The sequence below is a fragment of the Polyodon spathula genome, unplaced genomic scaffold, assembly GCF_017654505.1.
Source record: "Polyodon spathula isolate WHYD16114869_AA unplaced genomic scaffold, ASM1765450v1 scaffolds_3241, whole genome shotgun sequence".
NCBI lineage: Eukaryota > Metazoa > Chordata > Actinopteri > Acipenseriformes > Polyodontidae > Polyodon > Polyodon spathula.
In genome coordinates, this window is record NW_024474705.1 from 26,125 (window position 1) to 42,435 (window position 16,311).

At 47.7% G+C, this 16,311-nt stretch overlaps 1 long non-coding RNA gene across 1 annotated transcript; it reads left to right on the forward strand.

Annotated features, from left to right (window-relative positions):
* The first annotated feature begins 1,573 nt into the window (after positions 1-1,573).
* Positions 1,574-15,080, forward strand: LOC121311508. Its single transcript, XR_005949307.1, has 4 exons — positions 1,574-2,019; positions 3,015-3,122; positions 6,216-6,704; positions 14,412-15,080. It is a non-coding gene; the product is annotated as an uncharacterized LOC121311508 (long non-coding RNA).
* The last annotated feature ends 1,231 nt before the right edge of the window (positions 15,081-16,311 follow it).

The following is a 16,311-nucleotide window of genomic DNA, read 5'->3' on the forward strand; positions in this document are numbered from 1 at the left end:
TTGCAACAAACACAGTGTTGTGGCATTTAGAAGCGCGATGCTAACAGGTCGCTGTGCGCTTACTGGACTACACTTCCGGACATACAACATTTTCAATATCGCTTTACAAAACGCAGAAACACATAAGCGAGTGCAAGCCAAAGCAAGTAAGCCACAAAACAGCAGAGCAACTAGCAGCCTGCACGTACCGGGAGCTTTTACTCCACGCACAAAAGCCCTTGAGATGGCTTTGGCGCACTCAACCTTCAGGTAATGGTTACATTTCGTACTGGAAAGGGAACATTAGGTTGTCATCATAACGCTGGTCCCCTGAAATAGAAATGCAACCATTAGCCTTCAAGGTCTCTGCCTCACACACTCGTCCGAGCAGCTTTGGTCTAGTGGTTAAAGAAACAGGCTTGTAACCAGGAGGTCCCCCGGTTCAAATCCCAGCTCAGCCACTGACTCACTGTGTGTGACCCTGAGCAAGTCACTAAACCTCCTTGTGCTGCATCTTTGGGGTGAGGCGTTGTTGGAAGTGACTCTGCAGCTGATGCATAGCTCACACACCCTAGTCTCGTATCTTGTGCTTTGTGATGGTGTTACACTATGAAAGGTGCTATATAAAGATGTATTATTATTATTATTACATCTCTATTTCAGGAAACCAGGGTTACGATAATAACCTAGCGTCTGTCAACGTGCCTGTGTGTGTGTGTGTTTCGACTTGCCCTCCGGAATCCTCATTGCTGTTTCCTTCACCCGCTATGATGCCATGGAATGTTCCCGAGGGCATCGAGCGCACACAGATTCCGAGAGCAATAAGCAGAGAGTGATCTCTCTGGAAAATGCACAATTCTGTGATAAAGTCCTAATCTGATTGCAAAGCATCCGTTATCCTATTTCTGGTTAATCGAAAATGGATTTACAACTTCATCGGGGGGGCTTTTAAAAATTGATTTTGAATAGGGACCCCCCCATCCATCCCCCAGATGTAAATTGAACAAACTGGCCAGACGGTTTGAGTTTTTCGTACCTTCTGTTGTTGAAAAAAAGGGTTGTTGATACGGGGAAGGAGGAGGGGAGAGAGGGAGGGAGGAGTTAGAGGGGATGAGGGGAGAGGGGGAGGAGGGATGAGTGAAGGGAGACATGTTAAAGTTTTTGGACAGACCCCCTTTTTTAAAAAAAGGATTTTGAATAGAAACCCGCAGCTGTGGAGAGGAGAGGAGAGGGAGACTGGAGATGGAAAGGGAAGGGAAGAGGGGACAGAGAGTAGAGGAGGGTGCAAAAAGAGGAAGGGGAAGAGGATAAGGACGGGAGGGGAGGGGGAGGAGCTGTGATTGGTGCCAGTCAATGCATTTCAAAGCTCCTTGAAGCTGCACTAATTCCCTCAAGGATCCCTCTTTTGCAAGCTGCAAATCTGCTTTGCTCTCGATTTGCATTCGCCCTCACTGCACGGCAGAGCTAGCTGTGACCCTACCTGCACAGAGAGAAGAGAAGGGTGGCAGGCAGGCAGACAGATAACGTGCTTCAGATCCCCTGATCAGCACGCTATTGAAATGGGCTGACGATGCTGTTACCCGGATGAAGGACTGCGACCTACAAGGGACGAGAGGAAACGATTTGAAACTTTTGAAATTCTCTTGCTAGAATTGCTTTGACTAGGGAAAGAATGCGCTCGCAATGTTCTGTACAGGTTTAAATATATAAACAGCTGAGACCCAAAAACAGGACTGGCTCTAGCCTCGGGTGCAGGAATAGAAGATTGATTCAGAGTGATTTAGGAAAAGCGTTTCCAGAATCTGGAATTTTGATGACCAGCTGTGGAAAGGGGAGCCCCTGGAGAGAAGCAGCCACGGAAGTACAGGCACTGACCAGAGAAGGCTTTTAAGACGAAGGGCAGTGTTACTATGTTTTAAAAATTGTTCTGCTTAAAAACAACGCCATGGCAACAGCCTCTCCCAAGTTATCGGGATAATTTTCCTTTGTTGAAAATTCAAAATTAACGACAGCAGCTGTTGTAAAAGCGAAAAGAGAAAGGTACGTTTTAATAACAGTTCCATGCAAGTGTTTAAGATGTGTTCTGGGAGCTAGTTTGTAAAACTGCTTAGTTTATAAGATTTATTATCACGTCACTGCAGCTAAGCTGATTTCAAATAGCAAAATAATAGCCAGTGCCTTCAACTAATTAAGTTATCGAGTCGAAGAAGGGAACGGAGAGCTAAACTCGCTCCATCTGTAGTTCTCAGTCTTTTTTTCAGCCGGTACAACTGATGCAAAGAGTAAGCACGCAGTTTTCTGTGTATTTCATTGATGAATTGTTAATACTTGGTTTGCAAAACTGTACACGAAGCTGTTATTCTGATAAGAGGCGACAAAATGGACTTAGAGGGAAAATACCTGTAGCGAGTGTTTCATGACCGATCCTCCTCCGAGTGTCTGTTTCTAATGGCAACTGAAAAATCATTGGGGGGGGGGGGGTTGATTTTGATATCCTGGTTGATATCTTTGCAAAGATGAAGCCTAGAAAATATTCATGCAATTCTAGAGGGTTTATCTTTTTAAAAAATTGCAGTGTTATTATTATGGTGGCGGGGGCGGGGGGGTTTGTTGGGGTTGGGGGGGGGGGGGGGGGGGGGGGGGGGGGGGCTAAAAAACATTCTTAGCCCCCCCCCCCCCCCAAGCCTTTTGTGAAGTGACGTCGCTGTTTGAGACAGTGTAGATTCAATTTTATCCTTGACAAAACCCAACTGTGATAATAATAATACTAACAAACATAATCACAGTGATAATAATAGTCCTAATTCAAATAACAAAGATCTAGAGTCAATGCAAGAATACAAATGAAGAAAACATTGCTACCAGGAGGAAGAACACGATTGCAGTCTGACTAGATCAAGAGTAGGAAGTCTGTAGGTATAAAATTACCTTTTGAGTAAAGCAAAGTGACGCACTTACCTGCAGGACCTTTGCATTGAAGCAAGGCTGGGCAGCGTGTGCAAAGCCAGCCGCAACAGAATTCATTTTCTTCCCAGGGCAAGCAGTGGGATGGCACGGAGTGATTTGCACGGGCACGCACACGGGGGATGTGAGCAGGACACCGCTGCAGGGACGCTTTGAAGACGCGGGAGGCCTGGGTACAGGTAAGTTATGCAGCGTGACGACATGCACAGCCTTGCAATCGGTGCTGGGTTTCTACGTGCAGTGCTCCTCTTTCAAATGCTTTGGATATTTCAGTTCCCACATGAATCTGTGATATCGCGAACCGTTTTGCTTGCAAAGCCGATGAGATTTGTCGGCATCACTTTGGGATATGGTTCAGTTTTATTCATGTCATAATTGGGCTTCGTGACTGGGAGTCTTTGTACAGCATGTGGAAGTACTTAACTGCCGAGTACGCCTGCCAAATACCGAGGGTTCTCCTAGGAAATGCACTTGTTTTTTTTCTTTACCTGCATACCATAGACCAAAACACAGAATGAACACATTCTACTCCTTTCAGCTTTACCCACTAGAGCCACACTGCTTCCCTCCCTCCCAGTCTCTAAACCCTACCCTCTGGGCAACATTGCTTCCCTCCCTCCCAGTCCCTCAGCTCTACCCACTGGGTAACATTGCTTCATTCCCTCACTGCTAAACTGTAGTCCAACTGCTTCTCTCCCTCGCTTTTCCTCAGCTTAACCACTATGTCACACTGTTCCCCTTCGCTTCCCGGCTCTATAAGATCCTTAGTCCCAGGCCAGGGCCAGGCGCAAGCAGCGAGTTCTGCTTATATTGCAAAACCGCAAAGCGGCGTGTCCTCCTGAGGTGGAGGTGGAGCGCCCTGGCACCGTCCAGCAGCCTCTCCGGGGTTTGCACCGAACCCGAGGTGCGCCCGAAGAGACTTGGCGCGTCTTGCCTACAAGCACCGTGCCACCTACAGTGCGTGTCTGCGCGTCAGGGCGAGGGGAACGCAAGCGCCAGCTGCCGTGCATTCAGATAACACCGTGTGCGATGAGTGAGCGGCGGAGAGAGGGCGTCTCGTTTCTGCGTGTGAAAAGAAAGACATAAACCTGCCTGAAAAAAAAAAAAGCAGTGCAGCAAGAGCAGCCGTGAGAGTGACTGAAAGACGGAATTGCACGATGACCGTCGTTTCCGTTTCAATCACCGTGAAGTGATTTCCACAAGCGGCGCGGTAAGGATTCGGCGGCTCAGATAGACCTGGGAGGGAAGGAGAGGGCGGCAGTCTTTTGGTTACAGTGTAAAGCTGAGCCGAGAAAAGAAACCGGATTTTTTTTTTTTTTTTTTTTTTTTTTTTTAAATAAATATATAAATAACGTTAGCGAAGACAGCAACGATTCTGGGTGATGCGCTAGAGGACGTGCCTCCTACGGGGCTGCGTCAGGAGAGCGTGGTTTTGCTGTTTTGTTTTGTCATTTCTTCGTGTATTATTTTGTTGTTTTGTTTGTTTGTTTATCTGTCACGGCGTCTTTGTGTAAATTCTCAAATGACGGTTCAGGTTTAAGACTTACACGGGGGTGGCAATGTTAGGACTAGCCGGGGTTACGCTGTATCTTTGGCGAGGTCGGATAGTTGATCCACGGTAATAATTGTAAACACCCCTTTTCATTGTTTCTGATCTCTGAGTGGTTTACTTTTTAGTTGCTCTATAAAAAAAAAACTAAATTAATAGCATTATTAATATTAGCATTTCTTAATATTAGTAATATTATTATGCGCAGAATGTGGTTGCCATGGCATCAGTGTTCCGAGATTGAATAGCTGCCTGTAGCTGTTCACGCCTTTTTTTTTTTTATGGAAAAGCGGTTATCGAGTGAACTTAATAAATATAATAACCATTATATTAGCATTACACGTTATTATACGACTGTTTTCCGACTGTCACATCACACTGGAAGAGTATTGGTATTTTTTGCAGTATATATATTCCGCTGAATCTCTAGTGTCTGTGTATTATTAGGTGCATAGCGGTTTTACTCGGTTTTACCACAGTGTGTAGGTAACACGCTCATGCATGACTTATGGAACTGTTAGTAAAACCAGGAATGGATCAAACGGCTATGCAATGGGAGTCTTATTGCCATCACTTTTGTGCTCCTCTGCATCAGACAATACAATCTCCAGGGTCGTTCTGGTATCCAGGACTGGGCGCTGTTTCTAACGCTGCATAAAGTCACCAGTTATTAATAATATTAAATATATATTATATATCTATATATATATATATATATATATATATATATATATTTTATATAGCGCCTTTCATAGTGGACCACCATCACAAAGCGCTTTACAAGATACGAGATTAGGGTGTGTGAACTATGCATCAGCTGCAGAGTCACTTACAACAACGCCTCACCCCAAAGACGGAGCACAAGGAGGTTCAGTGACTTGCTCGGGGTCACACAGCGAGTCAGTGGCTCAGCTGGGATTTGAACCTGTTCCTTTAACCACTGGACCACACAGCCTCCTCGAGCAGTGCGGTAGAGAATTAAGCAGTACAGAATGTACTCAAACTGTTCCAGTGATGCGCGGAAGTGAAATGATTAACAAGCTGAAACTTGGCACCCCAGGTCAGTACTGTTCGTACTGTAGTTCTGAACTGCGGTGCTCCCCCGTCGCGCTGCAAGCATCAAAGTCTCCCAGTGCTCGAGTGTAACAGGGTGACCGAGGTTCCTCATCTGTGGCTGTTGTAATGAAATGCTTCGCAGGCTTGCTGCCTCTGGAATTCGGCTCGTGAATGAGGCTGGCTGGGTAGAATTGCATTGCAAAGCGAACACAAACAAGCTGCCCATTGTAACTGGAAACGCCCCCAGGAGTCAGTCAGGTCAAGAGCTCTCTGTTTAAACACGTTAGCAGATTGGAAATCTGTCCATGGAGATGTATGTTGTTTTGGGTGTGTGTTTAAATTGTGGGGGTTAATGCGATGATGTGTAACATGATAAGGGGGGTGGGGGGTATAGAACAGTGTTTCTCGACCTTTTTTGTCACAACGCCCGCAACCTGAGAAGCAGCTGAGCTTAGCCATCGCCCCCCCCCCCTTGCCACAGAAAATAACAAAAATGAAGAATTATTGGCGATTTAACAATGCAGATAATTACTTTGATGTTACCTTTGAGAAACCCTGGCATAGAACCTTTGTTCCGTGTTCCGTGAACTCTGTGAAATGAGCAAACTTTAAAGAAACAAGCAAAAGAGACAACTTTTTAAAAAGCGCCTTTTTTTTTTTTTTAAAGCGATGCTGGGGCTGTTTGCGAAGAGGGAAGGCGCGAATGCAGGTCAAAGCCAGTGTTTGAAACAGAAAGGGACAGCCTTGGAACCCTGGCAGGGCTGCTATCACCAGAAGGAGAAGCAGTAACCATGGCAACCTCATGGGGCCTAGCGCTGGGATCAAAGCTTTCTGTCAAGTGATCCCCGGAGACCGCTTCTGAAGATGTTTACAGCTGCTTTTCTGTCATAAACAGCTCGGCAGACATCTGGTTGAAATGCAGTACTGTGCCTGACGGTTTTGTTCTTGTATCTCTTTCAGAAGGCGTTTCATATCTACTGCTATTGGACAGCAACGTCAACAACACGCCTCTGTGAATATTAGAAGCCATTTTCCATATTAAAAACAAATGTAATTAATTGCAGAGAGACTGGAAGGGGGAAGCAGTTTGGCCTGTTGATTAGAGCTGAGACTGGGAGGGAAGCAGTGTGGCTTAGCGGTGAGAGATGTGTGCCAGGTAATGCCCTGCGCTGAGTGAAGTAAGGAGGATTAGACAACACATTTTAGAGAGGGGCGAGTTCCCAATTAGTAAAACCCCAGAATGACGTCTTGAGTGCTTCCAGGTGGAGGCGTCCTCTTGCTGAACTGGCAGAAATCCTGTCCTGTTTATTTAGAGGCACGAGTGTGTCGCGGATGTCTGTTGCCAGGTAAACGCTTTGCTACAGAGGGGGGGGGGGGGGGGGGCTGGGGGGGGGGGGGGGGGGGGGGGGGGGGGAGAGTAAGCAGTGAGTAAGTCCTAACTAAGCAAATTTGTTCAGTTAAGGGTCTCGTTAAGCAGATGGGAAATAAGACTCCCGGGCGCCAAACGAACAGGCCATCCAGGTCTCGCTAAAGATGGGCTCGATTAGATTCATGATGTACAAGTGTGTTCGCTATATACACTGATGTGTTATGCACAACTCCTTGGTAACGTAGTTCGAGGATCAGCCTTGGACCCTACTGAACGTCCACTTTTGACGATACTTGTCCTCAGAATGTATTGGGCTGGGAACACTGCTCCTAATTGTTTCGAGGTAGGGCGGGAGGTACAACCTGTGACACTTGGTCTTGTGGTTAGAGCTGAGAGACTGGGAGAGGGCACTGTGTGGTCCAGCAGAGACAGGGAGATAATTTACTTTTTTTTTTTTCTCCACTTATGTTTCCTTTTTAAAATGAAAGTTCAATTAAATAGCACTGGCTCTCTGCAGTTCATTATTGGTCTTGCCCTTTGTTCCTCTATTGGTAACAAATACGCGTTGAGCAGCAATCTCTCTAGTGAACACTAGGTGGTAGTGTTGAGCGTGAAGTTACATCCTTGCTTCAACTTTGCGCTGGGAATGAAGGTAGCGTTTTGGGTAGGCGTATTGAAATCCATACTGTGGGAGACTAGCTTGCTTGGACAGGGTGACGTGATGCTCTGCACCAGCTGTTGTTTCATTGAATTTTGAAATCGGAGCCTCTCGTGTATATTCTATCGCAAGAAGTGGTGAGTTTTGAGTTGGATTTTTAGACTGCATTGTTACAAGCTGCATTGTTTCACACTTGTTATTAGTAACGTTTTCCAATGCGTATATTAGGTATAGCAGATATGCACCTGCATGTTTAAATTTTATTTGAAGGCTTTTATGAAGTCGACACATTTTTCTTGCTTAAAAATAATAATAATATTAATAATAATAATAATCAATGCATGCCAAGTGTTTTTTGGAATCTAATCCTTGCCCTGGCAGTGAAACTTTGTGGCATCTCCCTTGCTGATTGGATGTTGTGGTTTAGTTGACGGCTGGACTCTTGCCAGACCACAGTCACTGTGACACAGGAAGGCTCCACTTACAGCTGAGCTCTGCTTCCTCTTCAGTTCACAGAAGCAGGTATATTTATACGACCCTAAAAAAAAAAAAGAAATTACTTCAAGTAATGAACCGTACCCCTGTATCAATAGCTGTGACCACTGAGATGCTCCAACCACTGCCTTCCACACTGCAGCCCAGCACCCTAACCACTGAGCAACTCAAACCCACTGCCTTCCACACTGCAGCCCAGCACACTAACCACTGAGCAACTCAAACCCACTGCCTTCCACACTGCAGCCCAGCACTCTAACCACTGAGCAACTCAAACACACTGCCTTCCACACTGCAGCCCAGCACTCTAACCACTGAGCTACTCAAACACCACTGCCTTCCACACTGCAGCCCAGCACACTAACCACTGAGCAACTCAAACCCACTGCCTTCCACACTGCAGCCCAGCACACTAACCACTGAGCAACTCAAACCCACTGCCTTCCACACTGCAGCCCAGCACTTTCTAACCACTGAGCTACTCAAACCCACTGCCTTCCACACTGCAGCCCAGCACTCTAACCACTGAGCTACTCAAACCCACTGCCTTCCACACTGCAGCCCAGCACTCTAACCACTGAGCTACTCAAACACACTGCCTTCCACACTGCAGCCCAGCACTCCAACCACTGAGCTACTCAAACCCACTGCCTTCCACACTGCAGCCCAGCACCCTAACCACTGAGCTACTCAAACCCACTGCCTTCCACACTGCAGCCCAGCACTCTAACCACTGAGCTACTCAAACCCACTGCCTTCCACACTGCAGCCCAGCACTCTAACCACTGAGCTACTCAAACCCACTGCCTTCCACACTGCAGCCAACCAGCACACTAACCACTGAGCAACTCAAACCCACTGCCTTCCACACTGCAGCCCAGCACTCTCACCACTGAGCAACTCAAACCCACTGCCTTCCACACTGCAGCCCAGCACTCTAACCACTGAGCAACTCAAACCCACTGCCTTCCACACTGCAGCCCAGCACTCTCACCACTGAGCAACTCAAACCCACTGCCTTCCACACTGCAGCCCAGCACACTAACCACTGAGCAACTCAAACACTGAGAGAGTGGTGCCGTCGTGTCGTTGGTGATTGGGTGACTCGTTGAGTTTTTGTACTGATGCAACTCGGGTCGTGTGATTGGTGCGTCTTCGTGACACTGCAGCCCAGCACGACGTTAACCACGTGACTCCACCTCAACCCACGTCCCCACTGCAGCCCAGCACACTAACCACTGAGCAACTCAAACCCACTGCCTTCCACACTGCAGCCCAGCACACTACCCACTGATCTACTCAACCCACTCTGCCTTCCACACTGCAGCCCAGCACTCTAACCACTGAGCAACTCAAACACACTGCCTTCCACACTGCAGCCCAGCACACTAACCACTGAGCAACTCAAACCCACTGCCTTCCACACTGCAGCCCAGCACACTAACCACTGAGCTACTCAAACACACTGCCTTCCACACTGCAGCCCAGCACACTAACCACTGAGCAACTCAAACCCACTGCCTTCCACACTGCAGCCCAGCACTCTAACCACTGAGCAACTCAAACACACTGCCTTCCACACTGCAGCCCAGCACACTAACCACTGAGCAACTCAAACCCACTGCCTTCCACACTGCAGCCCAGCACTCTAACCACTGAGCAACTCAAACCCACTGCCTTCCACACTGCAGCCCAGCACTCTAACCACTGAGCTACTCAAACCCACTGCCTTCCACACTGCAGCCCAGCGCTCTCTAACCACTGAGCACTCAAACACACTGCCTTCCACACTGCAGCCCAGCGCTTTCTCTAACCACTGAGCTACTCAAACACACTGCCTTCCACACTGCAGCCCAGCACTCTAACCACTGAGCTACTCAAACACACTGCCTTCCACACTGCAGCCCAGCAGCACTAACCACTGAGCTACTCAAACCCATTGCCTTCCACACTGCAGCCCAGCACTCTAACCACTGAGCACCTCAAACACACTGCCTTCCACACTGCAGCCCAGCACTCTAACCACTGAGCAACTCAAACCCACTGCCTTCCACACTGCAGCCCAGCACACTCACCACTGAGCTACTCAAACCCACTGCCTTCCACACTGCAGCCCAGCACTAACCACTGAGCTACTCAAACACACTGCCTTCCACACTGCAGCCCAGCACACTAACCACTGAGCAACTCAAACCCACTGCCTTCCACACTGCAGCCCAGCACTATAACTACTGAGCTACTCAAACCCACTGCCTTCCACACTGCAACCCAGCACTCTAACCGTACACTCCGTTGAGGGTTTTGGGTGGACGTGTAAGGTGTGGACTGTCGGGGTCCGTGAGAGTTGTCAACTCGTTGAGTTTTGGGGTGACGGACTGCAGGCCAGCATCAGCTAACCACTTCTCGTTCTCAAACCCACTGCCTTCCACACTACATGCAGCCCAGCACTCTAACCACTGAGCTACTCAAACCCACTGCCTTCCACACTGCAGCCCAGCACTATCACCACTGAGCAACTCAAACCACTGCCTTCCACACTGCAGCCCAGCTCACCACTCAACTCAAAACCACTGCCTTCCACACTGCAGCCCAGCACACCTGCGCCCCCATCCACAGCTAACCACTGAGCACGTCAAATCCACTGTGGGCCTTCCACATGTGCCCAGACCTCTAACCACTGAGCTACTCAAACCCACTGCCTTCCACACTGCAGCCCAGCACTCTAACCACTGAGCAACTCAAACCCACTGCCTTCCACACTGCAACCCAGCACACGAACCACTGAGCAACTCAAACCCACTGCCTTCCCCACTGCAACCCAGCACTTCCTAACACTGAGCCACTCAAACCCACTGCCTTCCACACTGCAGCCAGCACTCTACCCACTGAGCCAGGTCAAACCCACTGCCTTCCACACTGCAGCCCAGCACACTAACCACTGAGCAACTCAAACCCACTGCCTTCCACACTGCAGCCCAACACTCTAACCACTGAGCTACTCAAACCCACTGCCTTCCACACTGCAGCCCAGCACTCTAACCACTGAGCTACTCAAACCCACTGCCTTCCACACTGCAGCCCAGCACACTAACCACTGAGCTACTCAAACCCACTGCCTTCCACACTGCAGCCCAGCACTCTAACCACTGAGCTACTCAAACCCACTGCCTTCCACACTGCAGCCCAGCACTCTAACCACTGAGCAACTCAAACCCACTGCCTTCCACACTGCAGCCCAGCACTCTAACCACTGAGCTACTCAAACCCACTGCCTTCCACACTGCAGCCCAGCACTCTAACCACTGAGCTACTCAAACCCACTGCCTTCCACACTGCAGCCCAGCACTCTAACCACTGAGCTACTCAAACACACTGCCTTCCACACTGCAGCCCAGCACTCTAACCACTGAGCAACTCAAACCCACTGCCTTCCACACTGCAGCCCAGCGCTCTAACCACTGAGCTACTCAAACCCACTGCCTTCCACACTGCAGCCCAGCACTCTAACCACACTGAGCTACTCAAACCCACTGCCTTCCACACTGCAGCCCAGCACTCTAACCACTGAGCTACTCAAACCCACTGCCTTCCACACTGCAGCCCAGCACTCTCACCACTGAGCAACTCAAACCCACTGCCTTCCACACTGCAGCCCGGGCGCTGCCTCTAACCACTGAGCCTACTCAAACCCACTGCCGTCCCATTGCAGTCCAGCACTCTAACCACTGAGCAACTCAAACCCACTGCCTTCCACACTGCAGCCCAGCACACTAACCACTGAGCAACTCAAACCCACTGCCTTCCACACTGCAGCCCAGCACACTAACCACTGAGCAACTCAAACCCACTGCCTTCCACACTGCAGCCCAGCACTCTAACAACTGAGCTACTCAAACCCACAACCTTCCACACTGCAGCCCAGCACTCTCACCACTGAGCAACTCAAACACACTGCCTTCCACACTGCAGCCCAGCACTCTAACCACTGAGCTACTCAAACCCACTGCCTTCCACACTGCAGCCCAGCACTCTAACCACTGAGCTACTCAAACAGGTGACCTTTCCCGTGTTCAGCCCGTACAATTGTACGTTTCATTGTACATTTAGTCAGTAATCAGTCTGGCAGTACTAATATGATATGGTTTCCCTATTATAAGCTGAGGTTCTGCAGTGGTAATGCTCAAAGCGATCACCTGGATCAAGCCCTCCACTGGCGAGGGTCCGTTAGTGTTGATTTGAGCTAACTTACAGTTTACAAGTGAAACAAGTGAAGAAGCAGCTGTTTGGGCTTGTGTGGATCGCTGTTCTCCGCAGAGTAAGAGAAGCAGCGACCGCCACACACCCAGACGGAGAGCTCAGTCTGGATAGTCGGACGATCGCTTCCTGCAGCGCTGCAGGATAAGGCAGTCCGAGACGCGGGTGAAACCAGCTGTGAATGAAACTCGGCCAGCAGGTCTCAGGGCGGCAGCAATGAGATGTTCCACAGTTTAGATTGTCAGCCTCCTTTTAAAGCGTGGTTGTGTGCCGAGCTCAGTCTGTGCACAGTCAAGCACGTGCACCGCATGAGGTACCCCCAGCAAGCCACAGGGAACAGCGAAGGTCCTCTGGTCAACGCTCTTGCTGTAAAGCACTTTTGAACTTGTGTCACCGCTATAGGGGAATATGCATTGATCATATATGACGCATCTCAATCATTGGAAACAGGTAACAGGAGCTGTGCTTGCAGAATATCGAGAAGTGACCCACCCATCTTTGTGCCATGACTAATTGCTCAAGTAGCAGGTTCCTCATGAAATTAGTGTAAAAGGTAGCACAATGAAAAGGAACAAGGGACCTTGCATGCTTACCTCCTCCAAAAACATGCACCCAGCACACCTAGCTATTGTTTTATTAAATCTTAATCTCTCTCTCCTCTCTCTCACTCCCTCCTTCAACCCTCCCAAGTCAGCTAAAGCTGCAGGTTTTTATATATGTGGTCTAGCGAAGGCTTCATCAATCTGGAAACGGCTGCATTCTGCAAGAGACGTTTCCGTAAGAGTGGTGGACCAGCCAGTCTGCCTGTAATTAATTTGCCTGCCGCCTATGCATTCTGACGAGATGCAGTCTGGCAGAGCCCTCTGCCAAACTGCATTCAGCTGCAACCAAATAGTACAATGCAATCGTCTTTTTGAAACCCCAAACAGCGCGTTTAAATCAGACGCTGCATTTCTTTTTAAAATCGGAATACACTGCAACAATGCAGTAATATATCCGCAGGACTCGTGTGCCCACTTGCGCTGTAACAGTCTTCAAAGGAATCACAGTAATACCAAAAGCCTCACGTGCTGGACAAATTCATCAGAAAGGTCTTTTAAAAATGTATTTTTAATGTAGAATGTGTTCCCCTTATCACATAAATTCTCCACCACCCCCCCTCTCTCTCGCTCTCTCTGGACAGAGGCTAAGAAGCGTCTGCTCTTAGTTCTGCCTTTGCTACTTTCAGAGTGAGTTACCAGTCTTTCCCTTCTTGTTTTGAGTGCTCTGCACTTTGCAGATCGGTTTCAAGCAGATAATAATAAAATAGACTACTGTGCCAATTTTACAAAGGATTCCCCGAAGAGAGCACAACAGCCAGGAGCACGTTTTACTCTGGTAGAGTGTGTGGGGCTGGCAAAGTCTAAGGGCCACATTGTCACGTGATTTGAGTGGAATGAGAGGGGGAGCAGTTTAGTGCCCAGCTGGTAAAGGCAGGTTTGGATGGAAAATGATAAAAACTCAATATTTGAGCAGCGGACCCCAGAATCAGAGGTGGGATTTGAACCAGGGACCTTCTGGTTATAAGCCCTGGACTTTAATCACTGGACCGCACTGCTGTCTGCATACGTGTTGTGATGCAGGGTACGGACAATAGTAACTCAGCATTGTCAGAGGTCACCTCAGTTTAAACACATGTCAAACATCACCTTTGAAAGTAATCTGCAGATGTCTGCAGGACACAGAAACGCCGAAACCCGTTTAAAAAAGTGTCATTTATGGAGATGACGGTCATGGCATTGTGACGCATGGTGCGAGAACAGCAAATCAGCACTGTCCGAGGTCGTTGACCTCAACGGTCGCCAGAGGTCAAATCCAAGATGACTCTTTTATAATCAAATGCACAATGCCTTTGCTGATCAACTGTACTATTACCTGTAATGTGATAGTCTGTAATGAGATATTTTATAATGCGATATTTTGTAACAACTAACTCATCCTGGATAAGGGCATATGCTAATAAATAAATAATAATAATATTAGTGATAATAATAATGACAGATGCCTTTGATTACAGATGTGTTCACTTGGGTTTCTCCACTCCCCAGGTGCTGAAGCAATCGCTTGTGAGATGACGACAATCACAAGTGATAGGAAGTTGCACAGTCTGGGCTGTGCTGCGTTGCACACAGACACTCTCTCTTCCTCTCTTTTGGTTTGAGACACAGACTGGCAGAGCAGCAACTGAATCCATACTGTGGACTGCAGCATGGCTCTGAGGGTCGTAGCGTGGGCTGTGCTTCTACACGTGGTCTTCCTGCAAGGCACCTGGGCCAAGATCATACCAAGGATAACGTTCTCCAACAGTGAGTATTGCCTTTAAGTTAAAAAAAAATAAAAAAAATAAGCACAATAAAGTGATGCATAGAACTGTGGTTATCATTCAGGCACTGTGTCCTAAAGATAGGTTGCTTGACTAAAGTTTCATTCTGACATTGAGAGAGAGGCGGAAGGTTTGGATAGGTCCGATGGACCATGGCACGGCGAGTCTGGGTAGAGATCAGAGTAGAGTTTGGAGTGCTTGGTCATCCATTCGGAAGTACAGAAAGGAAAGTTGACAAACGTTGGGAATTCCAGGCAGATTATGGGAAATCTTCGTGCAGTACGGTTAAAACCAAGATACTGTTGTAAAAACAAATTGGAGTTGTGTAGATACTGTTTACAGCCGCCCCCCTGAGTGGAATAACCATGGCACCCTGCAGACGTTCATGGAGAATTCTGTCAAGTGTGAAAGTGGATGGGAAAGTATGTTTTAACCTAAATTAAGCTGCTGGTTTTGTGCAATTGCTTTCCTTAGCATGGCAGTGTAATTTGCAACAATGTGATTCTGACATTGAAGCAATGCAAGATATATTCCTCAATGAAAATGTGGAGAAAGACCTAGGAGTTTATGTTGACTCAGAAATGTCTTCACCTAGACAATGTGGGGAAGCTATAAAAAAAACTCCCACAAGATGCTCAGATATATTGTGAAAAGTGTTGAAATAAAATCAAGGGGAGTTTAAAACTTTTACAATGCATTAGTAAGACCTCATCTAGAATATTGTGTTCAGTTCTGGTAACCTCGCAACAAAAAAGGATATTGCTGCTCTAGAAAGAGTGCAAAGAAAAGCGACCAAAATTATCCTGGGTTTGAAAGGCATGTCGTATGCAGACAGGCTACAAGAATTGAATATATTCAGTCTTGAACGAAGAAGACGATGCGTTGATCTGATTCAAGTATTCAGAATCCTAAAAGGTATTGACAATGTCCTAATAGGATGCCATCGGTGGTCAATTCACATTGGGGATCTGAAAAAAGAAACAAGGACCAGGGGTCACAAATGGAGAGTAGATAAAGGGGCATTCAGAACAGAAAACAGGAGGCACTTTTTTACACACAGAATTGTTAGGGTCTGTAATCAACTCCCCAGTAATTTTTTTGAATCTGACACCCTGGGATCCTTCAAGAAGCTGCTTGATGAGATTCTGGGATCAATAAGCTACTAACAACCAAACGAGCAAGATGGGCCGAATGGCCTCCTCTCTCGTTTGTAAACTTTCTTATGTTCTATGAACTGCATGAACACGGTCATTTTTTATCCTCCGAAGAAAATGTTGGGCGTTTTGAACACATTTCCCCTCCTCCAGCCATCGAACCGGCATATCTGAAGAACACATTTCCTAGCCAGCTGCATGCAAAGCACAAGACAGTGATTGTTGGTTGGTAATTCTCATGCTTTTACGCCACTCTTGCTGGGTTTCTGTGGCATCCTCTTCAAGAAATTGAGCAGACTCTCTTTATCTCAGCCTTTGATGGCTTCCTGTTTTGTAAAATTCCCCTCAACCCACTTGGTCTCAGTAAAACAACGCATGGCGCAGTGCTGTATGCAGTTTATTCAGTTCGAATGTAGGCTTCCATCATGCAAACCCGTGCTGGCTTTCGATTACCTTCATTATCGATTCCCT